This window comes from Diceros bicornis, chromosome 8, assembly GCF_020826845.1.
Source record: "Diceros bicornis minor isolate mBicDic1 chromosome 8, mDicBic1.mat.cur, whole genome shotgun sequence".
Classification (NCBI taxonomy): Eukaryota; Metazoa; Chordata; class Mammalia; order Perissodactyla; family Rhinocerotidae; genus Diceros; species Diceros bicornis.
The window spans coordinates 61,334,377-61,344,728 of NC_080747.1; positions in this window are offsets into that span (position 1 = coordinate 61,334,377).

A 10,352-nucleotide genomic window follows, 5' to 3' on the forward strand; every position below is an offset into this window, starting at 1 on the left:
TCCTCCACTTTATACAGGACGCCGCCACAGCATGGCTTGCCAAGTGGTGCGTTGATGCGCGCCCGGGATCCGAACCAGCGAACCCCAGGCCGCCTCAGCGGAGCATATGCACTTAACCGCTTGCGCCACGGGGCGGGCCCCTGAATATTCTTTAAAAAAAAAAAAAAATTTATTGTGGTAAAATGTACATAACATAAAATTTACCATTTTAACCGTTTTTAAATGTGCAGTTCAGTGGCATTAAGCACATTCACATGGTTGTGCAACCTCACCACTCCATCTTCAGATCTTTTTCATCTTCCCCAAACTAAAATTCTTCACCCTGAATGTGCTTTTGAACAAGGTCTCCAGGTGATTCACACGCACGTGGAAGTTTAGGAAGCACTGGTCTAGGCGTGCTCTGGCAGCAGATCCTGTGATAAACTTCATCATAGTTTACTATGTGGTGGACACTGCGCTAAGCATTCTTTTTAATCTCATTTAAGCTTTATCTCATTTAATCCTCCCAGCAACTTTATAAAGTAGGTGCTATCATGAACTCCAGATAGGGGAACATTTAAGCATTTTATTGGAAGTTGCACAGCTGGTCAGGGGTGGAGCTGGGATATCATTTGGCATCTGTGACTCCGCAGTAGATGCTGTCCTCCCTCCAGACTCCCTCTGTCCCACAAGATCCCATCCAGGTTCTTGCATTTGAGAACGTGTGTTCAGGAAGAAAGTGCCTGGATATGTAGAGGGAAGAAGTAAAATAAGATCCCCATGCAACGAAACCTTTTTTTCTGTGGTTTTACACAACTAGTAAAGAGATTTGGGGAATCACAGCATTATTTTATTTTGTCTCTCCAGAAACTTTAGTCACTTAACCAAGATTTTCTTTCCCTTCTTAAGCATTTCAATTGATCCTATTCTCTCTTTTCATATTCTTCTGGAACAAACAGGAAGATCAAACAGGAAGCTGCTGCCGGGGAATTCTGTGCTGGGTGAAATGGTGTGGGCAGGCTCACCGCTCTCCTACCTCAAACCCCAGGGTTTCAGGCCTCCGCATGACTCAGGGGTGCAAACTCTGGAAGGTCTGACTTGGAATGTGACCCAGGAACTCTGACGAGCCTCCCTGACTCACATCTGAAACTGGGAAGTTTACAAAACCCAAAACCTTTTATGATCAGAAAAGATAAATTCCTATAAGGAAAAAAACACAATGGAAAACTCCACGGGAAATATCTGAAATTGCCCGACTCTTATGTGAACAACAAGGACAGGTGCTCCTTCCAGGGAGGGAGCACCCAGCAGGTACCTCTGGTCATTAAGAGTTGCTTGAGAACTACGTAAACCAAGACCCAGTCTTCTTAATGTTTGCTCAGAATTACTCATTGATCAAAGATCAATTAGACGAATGTTTCTCAACCCTGGCTGCACAGTGGAATCAATCATTGTAAAGTTTAAAAAAAAAATCCACATGCCAGGACCCACACCTAGAGATTCTGACTCAGTTGTTCTGGGGTGATGTCCAGGCATTGGTATTTTTAACGTGTATCCAGGGTTGAGAAACACTGAATTAGACAAAGCAAGGCCAATGTCCTATCCTCGTTGTATTTGCAGTGCCTAACAGCATCTGGCACTCCATAAATGTTTATGGAGCACATGTGTGAATAAATGAACTGGTGCCATCACATACACAACCATTAGCACTTTACAAGTAACACTTTATAGGTTTCAAAATACTCTTATAAGCTTCTTTCATTTAAGCCTCATGTCTTCCCTGGAAAATACTGTTGCCCATTTTATAGATGAGGAACCTGAGGCTTAATGAGATTACGTGATATTTTCCCCCCAAATCCCACAAAACTCATAAATGGACTGTGTTTTTTTAACTCTTGTCCACTCGAAAGTTCAATGACTGCAATGCATCTCGTCAGCCTCCAATTGTGCCCTGAGAAAGTTTCTTTGATTGTTTGCTTTGGCAAGTATGTCATTTATTCCTCCCACCTTAACACTGAGGTCTAATTTTAAACAATACTTATTATAGAAAAATTCAAACAAAAAAAGTACAGAGAATAGTATAATAAGCCCTCAGGTAATCATCACCCAGCTTCAACAATGATCAACTCAGAGCCAGTGCAATTTCATCCATACCCACCCACTGCCCCCTATTTTCCAACAAATCCCAGTAAATATTTCAGTATGTTTCTTTAAAGATTTAAACACAAAATAACCTTAATATCGTTATCATACCTAAACAATTAACAGTAACTCCTTAATATCGTCAAATATCCAGTCATTATTCACACAACTCTGTGTGTGTGTTTTTTAAGAGTTTCTTTGACTAGGGATCCAAATAAATTCTATTCATTGCAATTAGTTGATATGTCTCTTAAGCGTCTTTTAATCTGTAGGTTTCCCCTTCATCTCTTTTTGTTTATTTGTCTCCTTGTAATTTATTTATTGAAGAAACCAGGTCATTTGGCCTGTAGAGTCCCAGTCTGGATTTTGCCGACTGCAAACTCCTGTCATTGAACACATTCTTCTGGGCTCTGTAGCTCCCATGATTTAGTAGGTAGATCTAGAGGCTTGATCAGATTTGGGTTGGATTTTTTTTCAAAACTCCTTTCTAGGTGCTAGAAAGGTTTCGTGTGAAGGCAGAAAATCTGGACACAAAACCAGTTGTCGAGGCTAGGCAGCTAATACACATAAAGGCATGGCCCAGAATTAAGGAGTGTGACTGTGGCCATGGTGTGCCCAGTTTCTGCTGGGAGGATCCCTTTCCTAACTCTGGGTCCAGGTTTAGCCCTGTGTCCCTCAGATGCCCTGCCTCCACCTCTCTGTGTTTGTGCCTCTCCATCTTTCCTGATTCACACCACTTGGCACCAGCACCTGCAGGCATTCTATGGGGACTCTTCCCCATGTAGGGTTGGAAAACTTTTCCTTTCTTCTCGTCTAGGTTCTTTGGCTGATCTAATAATTAAATTAACATAAGACAGATCAAGAGGAGAAAAACAAATTTAATTTTGTACGTACAGGAACCCCATAAAAATATGAGACTCAAAGAAGTGACCAAAGCCAGCAGGCTTTATACCTTTTAGACAAAGAAATAATAAATTTGTGAAGAATTGACAACACAAAGGGGTTTGAGCTAGGGGTAGTAAAATGGTGATGAAATAACAAGGTTTGTTTATACAGCCTTCCTCAGCCCTAAATTGCCTGTCTCTGGTGATAAGGATGCCTTCTATCCTCCTGGTACAGGGAAGGTACCTTTCACATGGGAAATTTCTTTCCTGCTTTCAAGGGGACAACGGAGGGTCAGAGTGTCCTTTTTGCACCAGCTGTTTCTTAAGTAACTTTAATTCAGAATAATCAATATGCCAAAATGGCATATTTTGGGGTGGCATATTCTGCTTCCTTTCACCTGGATTTCAGCATTTCCGTGCAACCAGATAACATCGCTATTTCTAACTAGTTGGTGACGAGGGATCAGCATTTTCTAGGAGCTACTGTTAAAACACAGAGCATTTGCTCAGAGTGACATCTAGTGACTTTAAAAAAGTAATTTATTGAGGTGTAGTGGCCCTTTTTAAAAGGGACATCAAACTGTAGTTTGGTTTTAAAATATGTATTTATTGGTTTTTTTTAATTACAAAAATATCTCATGATCATAAGAAAAACCTCAATAGAAATAGTAATAGTAATAGTAATAGACTTGGCAATTAGATTTGTGTCCAAAATTTCACTCAAAACTTTCCTGGTACACCATGCGAATAGACAGTGCAAGTCCCACATGAACCCACACCCCATGTAACCACAGCTAATGGCAGATCACTCTCTTTAATGGCTGCATAGTATTTCATAGAACTGGGGTAGGGGGGCATAGTTTATTCATCACATCTCTCATTAATGAACTTTGGGGTAAATTCCACTTTTTTTTGCTATTACAAACAATGCTATCAAGAACATCTCTGTACATGTGGTTTTTGCCCTGTTGAGAGTGTTTCTAAAGATAGTCATCTAGAAGTGGAATTACTGGATCAAAAAGAATGAGCATTTTTTGCACCAATTTACACCTCTACCAACAATGCATGAGGGTGCTTGTTTTCACACATGCTAACACCAGAATATTATCACTTAAATAAAAATCTTTGTGTAACTTGGTTTTTTATCTTTCTCTTAAAAAAAGTTTGTTGCCATGACTAGGTTGGTTTCTATGGAATACACTTTTTTCTGACCATTAATCTTCCTAGAGACATTTCATACTGAATTTGTAAACTGGTGGTGGATTCTACCTTAGAAACAAGGATATTTTTGACCCTTATTAATATTCATTGAATATATTCATCATACTCAGATGATATCTATGAAGTACCAACTGTGTGCCCTGCCAGTTGCCAGAGACACAATGGTGAATAGGACATGAAACCTGCCCTGCATTATTAGGGAGCCAGTGGAGACCGGCAGGGAAGCCAGTCTCTGCTGTGAGGATGTGATTCGGGGTCTACTGGCAGGAACCCAAGGCAAGTCGGGCGGCCGAGAGAAGGAATGAAGGAGAGGATGGGTCACAGGAAGGCTTCACAGAGGAGAAGGCATTTGAGCTGGATCTTAAAGAGTGACACCAGGTCAACTGAGTGGAGGGCAATTCGTGGACAGGGACCCAGAATGTGAACTGTCTAGTGTAACAGGGAGACTGTAGGAAGATCCACATGACTAGAAAGGGCTTGGGAGGCAGCTCAGATTTGGGACTGCAGAGAGTGGGGAAGGCTACATCATAGAGTTTGGACTTTGTCAGCAAGGCTGATGTTTCTCAAACTCTGGACACTTTTTTTGTGTGTGTGTGAAGAAGATCAGCCCTGAGGTAAGATCCATGCCAATCCTCCTCTTTTTGCTGAGGAAGACTCGCCCTGAGCTAACATTCGTGCCCATCTTCCTCCACTTTATGTGGGATGCCGCCACAGCATGGCCTGCCAAGCGGTGTGTCGGTGCACGCCTGGAATCCGAACCCAACGCCAGCAGCAGAGCGCCGCACTTAACCACTATGCCACGGGGCTGGCCCCCAGACACTTTTATTTTAAAAGAAAATATTACCTCAATACTGTAATTAAAAAACCAATACCATTTGCCATGAATATAAGATACCAGAAAAATTTTGTAAAAAACCCAAGTGAGTACACTTGAAACAGTTTGAAATTAAAATAAAATATAATAATGAATCTAATCTGTTTACAAAAAAATGCATGTCTAAAATTATCTTCATCTGGGAGAAAAATAAAACAGTTTATAATCAGTCAGTAATAAAGAGATTCAGCTCTGTATCATTTAGTTTAAGAGTAAGATGAGGGTTATGACAAAACAATTCTGTGTTTTTGTTTTTATGTTAATTAGCCCCCAGAATCTCACCACCCCTGTATGTTTGGCGTTTGGGCTCCTCCCGGCCTCCTGAAGAGCAGGGTGCCAGGCAGCTCAGATGACCTCTCAGATCCCATAGCCTGGAATTGAAATTCAAATATGACTCCAGATCCTTATACCAGACTGATGCTTGATACAAGGAAAAGCTGTCTAAGGCATGTATTTTTCCAAAAACAGAACTAGGCTGCCTCTAGGAGCAGTGACCCCCTCCCTGGGGCATTCCAGCAGACACCTGCCAGGAAAGTGGTTTTGAGGTTATACTTAATGTCTAAAGTCCCTTATAAGAGTCAAGACTAACCCAGAGATTAAGAACTTTACGCCTTTGTTTTAATCATTAAAATACAGATTAAAGGAGTTTTTGAGTTCTACAGAAATAAATGTTGAAATTTAAAGCAATAATTCTTAGAGATTTATGGAACCCTGACTATACCTGCATGTGAGTTCATGTCCAGCAGCAGAAATTGTTTAACAAACAAACACAACAGCAACAACAACAAAAATCTCAAAATACTTATAACTTGAAGACATGTCAAAAATCCCAAAATAGAAAAAGACTTTCATGACTATGAGTATATTCTTAGAAAACGTTTCTGGGAAGTATGAGCCCTTCCTGAAATTATCCTTCAATTTTGATTAACACAGCTCGATTTTAACTAACACAGCTAAACTTGAATTCCTTGGATTGTCGGTGTTTTGGGTTATTTATTGCTGGGTAACCAATTTTCCCCAAAGTTTGACTTAAAACAACAATAACCATTTATTAAACTTCACAGTTCTGTGGGTTGAGTGGGCTCAGCTGAGTGATTTTTCTGCTCCATGTGTTATCAGCTGGGACTGCCATCAGCCAGGCTGGAACAGTCAGCAAACCTGACTTTGTTCAATTATAGGTGTGTTCCTGGTGGTCTTAGGCTGTACAGTATTGACAGCATGAAAAGTTTATTGATGTGGTTTCAAATTCCCCATTTCTACTAACCTTTAAGAACTACCATTTGTCAAGTTTTGATGTAGTATCAAAGCAGAATATTAACAATTATCTGAAAAGGCTGTTAAAATATTCTATCCTTTTTCAGCTACGTATCTATATGAGGCTGGATTTTCTCATATACTTCAGCCAACAAACGTATCATAGCAGATTGACTGCAGAAGCAGATATGAAAATCCAGCTGTCTTCTATTAAGCCAGACATTCGATTTGCAAATAAGTAAAACTCTGCCACTCTTCTCAGTAAATATTTTTGTTTTGGGATATTCAGTTAATCTTCTTTAAAATATGTTATCTATTATCAATTTCCTGGTTTTGATAATGCACTATAGTTAAGTAAGATGTCACCACTGGGGGAAGATGGGTGATGGGAACATGGGATCTCTCTGTATTATTTTTCAACTTCTAGTGAGTCTATAATTATTTCAAAATTATAAGTTTAAAAATATGTTATTTATGGGGCCAGCCCAGTGGCACAAGTGGTTAAGTGTGCGCACTCCCCTGCGGCAGCCCAGGGTTCGCCGGTTCAGATCCCGGGCGTGCACCAACGCACCACTTGTTAAGCCATGCTGTGGCGGCGTCCCATATAAAGTAGCGGAAGATGGGCAGGGATATTAGCCCAGGGCCAGTCTTCCTCAGCAAAAAAAAGAGGAGGATTGGCATCGGATGTTAGCTCAGGGCTGGTCTTCCTCACACACACAAAATATATATATATGTATATGTTATTTATGTTACTATATAATAGGCATATTCTTACTTTTAAGTGACTAATAAGTACCTTAAATATTTTTCAGTTTCAATTTCTAATACAGTAAATATCAATAGATATAATCCATATAAGCAAAAGTTCTTTGGGATCTTCAATAATTTTTAACACTGTAAAAGGATACTGTGATCAAAAATTTTGAGAATTGCTGCAAGATAGGTACAGGGGGAAGTGGAGAGACTGATGAGAAATAATATGGCTTAGACTAGGGAGGTGGAAATGGAGGAGGAAGAAGGGGTTCAATTTTGGATGTGTTTGGAAAGTAGAGTCAACAAGAGTTGCTGAGGGACCAGATGCAGGAATGAGAAAAAGAGAGATCAAGTGGGTTTTTTCCCTTTCTTTTTTTTTTTCCTTTGCATAAGGCAAGTGGTAGAATGAAACTGATATTAAATCAGATAAGAAAGATCACGAGAGAAACAGACTTTGGGGGGCATATCAGGAGCTTATATTGGAAACAAATTTTGAGACGCCCATTAAACATCCAAGTGGAGAAGTATGTGTGTTTGATCTGTCTACCTCGGGCTTTCTTGTGTCTGTTAACACTCTTTGGGGATATTTGGCAGTGTCCTCATCTAAATCTAAAAATGTTAGGTTTCTGAATTGGCCTCTCATGTTTACAGTTATACCAGTGCAAATAGCAGTTCAAGTCTTAACCAAATAATCACCCTTCACTACTGCAGGGTAAATCAATTAGATCAGCAATACTGGAGCCTGGCTGCACATTAGAATCACCTGGGGAGCATTTAAAACCTATCAATAGCATGGTCTCTCACTCAGAGATTTTGATTTAATCGGTCTGGAATGGGTCCACAAGCATCCTATGTTGTAAAAGCTCCCCAGATGATTTTAATTAGCAGTTAAGGCTAAATCACTGGATTAGAGGCATGATTTTGCTATTTCTTCCCAGCACAATTTTTAAACTAAAGCTCCCTTGAAGCTAACCCCCTATTAATTCACTATGCTAGTCGATAAAGGAATTTTCTCTGAGCCTTGAGTGTGTGCATGGGACTTGCCCGCTACAGGACACTGAGCCTGAAGGGTGTCAGATGGCAAACAGGGGCCCTGAAGAACAAGCAAGCAGAACAACCACTTCCCAGAAAACTGGTCAGAGTGAGCAGAACAGCCTGGTGTGAATTTCTGACTGTGCTATCTAGACTTAAGAAAGGAACTGGGAATTCAGCAATCGACCTCCAAGCTCCACTACAACCAACCAATCCCCAATTGACGAGCCAAGGACTTGTTTAGACTGACCCATCACTTTACCTTGTGAAACTTTATGCCTTTGCCTTTATAAGCCCCACCCTTGCCTTTAGTTGGAGAGAGATGGTCTTCATGGGCTGCTTTCCATAATATATCCTGATACATGAGTAAATCCCCAGGGGTCTCACTCATTGTCTCTGAACAGTTGTCTTATTCTTTTCAAGCCCCAGAATACTTGTTTACCTTTGATCACAATGAAGTGGGGGACATCGTGAAAACAAGCACTTTGTTGAGTTTGAGCTGTTGGCACAAGACATGGCAGACAGATACAAACGTGAATTCACTAGTATCCTTGGTCTCTCACTTACTAAATCAGGCAAGATAAACCCATAGGTCATATGTATTCATAAAATACTTTGACTCGTCTCTGGATTGTACCCATTGATGGAAATCCAGATTTTTTTAGGGGTAGTGGAATAAGAAAATACAAAGTTTTCCAAGAAGCAAGATGTGTTCATTTTCTATACTGTGGAACAAATGACCACAGACTTAGTGACTTAAAACAACACACCTTTTTTTTTGTGTGTGAGGAAGATCAGCCCTGAGCTAACATCCGTGCTAATCCTCCTCTTTTTGCTGAGGAAGACCGGCTCTGAGCTAACATCTATTGCCCGTCCTCCTCCCTTTTTTCCCGTTTACTCCCCAAAGCTCCAGTAGATAGCTGTATGTCATAGTTGCACATCCTTCTAGTTTCTGTGTGTGGGACACGGCCTCAGCATGGCCGGAGAAGCGGTGCGTCAGTGTGCACCCGGGATCCAAACACGGGCTGCCAGCAGTGGAGTGCACGCCCTTAACCGCTAAGCCACGGGGCGGCCCAACAACATATCTTTATTATCTCATAGTTTTTGTAAGTCAGGAGTCTGGGCACAGCTTTGCTGGATCCTGAGCTCAGGATCTCACAAGCCTGCAGTCAGGCGTCGGCCAGGCTGTGTTCTCATCTGGAGGCTCAACTACATCTGAAAGAATCTGCTTCCAAGCTAATTCAGGTTACTTGCAAAATTTATTTTCTTGTAGCTGTAGGATTGAAGGCCCTGGATTTTTGTAGCCATCAGTTGGAAGCCATCTATAAATCCTAGAGGCCACTCCAAGTTCCTTGCCATGTGCGTTTCCTCAGCATGGCTGCCTGCTTCATCAAGCCAGCAAGAGAATCTCTTGTTCCAGTCTACTTATGTGTAATTTTATATAATGTGATATAATCACAGGAGTAACATGCTGTCACCTTTGCCACATTCTATTGGTTGGAAGCAAGTCACAGGTCCTGCCTGCCCACAAAGGCGTGAATACCAGAAGGCAGGAAATCATTGGAGGTGGGGGTCACGTTAGGGTCTGTTTGCCACACAAGGAAAGAGGGTGGGGAACCGGGGCTTGTTTATAGTCAAACCAAACAGATGATATAGTCCTCATGGCCTAGTGGTTAAGTTCAGCATGCTCCATTTCAGCAGCCCAGGTTCAGTTCCTGGGCATGGACCTATACCACTCATCAGTGGCCATGCTGTAGTGGTGACCCACATACAAAATAGAGGAAGATTGGCACAGATGTTAGCTCAGGGCGAATCTTCCTGAAGCAGGAAAAAAAAAAGAGGAAGATTGGCAACAGACCTTAGTGCTCAGGGCGAATCTTCCTTAGCAAAAAAAACAAAGCTCACCCCTGTAATGGTTAATTTTATGTGCCAACTTGGTCATGGAGTGCCCAGATAATTGGCTAAACATTGTTTCTGGGTATGTCTGTAAGGGTGTTTCTGGATGAGATTAACATTTGAATTGGTAGACTGAGTAAAGCAGATTGCCCTCCTCAATGTGAGAGGGTCTCATCCAATTTATTGAAGGCCTGAATAGAACAAAAAGGCTGAGTAAGAAAGAATTCTCTCTCTTGGCTTGACTGTCTTTGAGCTGGGACATCATCTTCTGCCTTTGGATTCAGACTCAGACCGGAACCAAAGCATCAGCTCTCCAA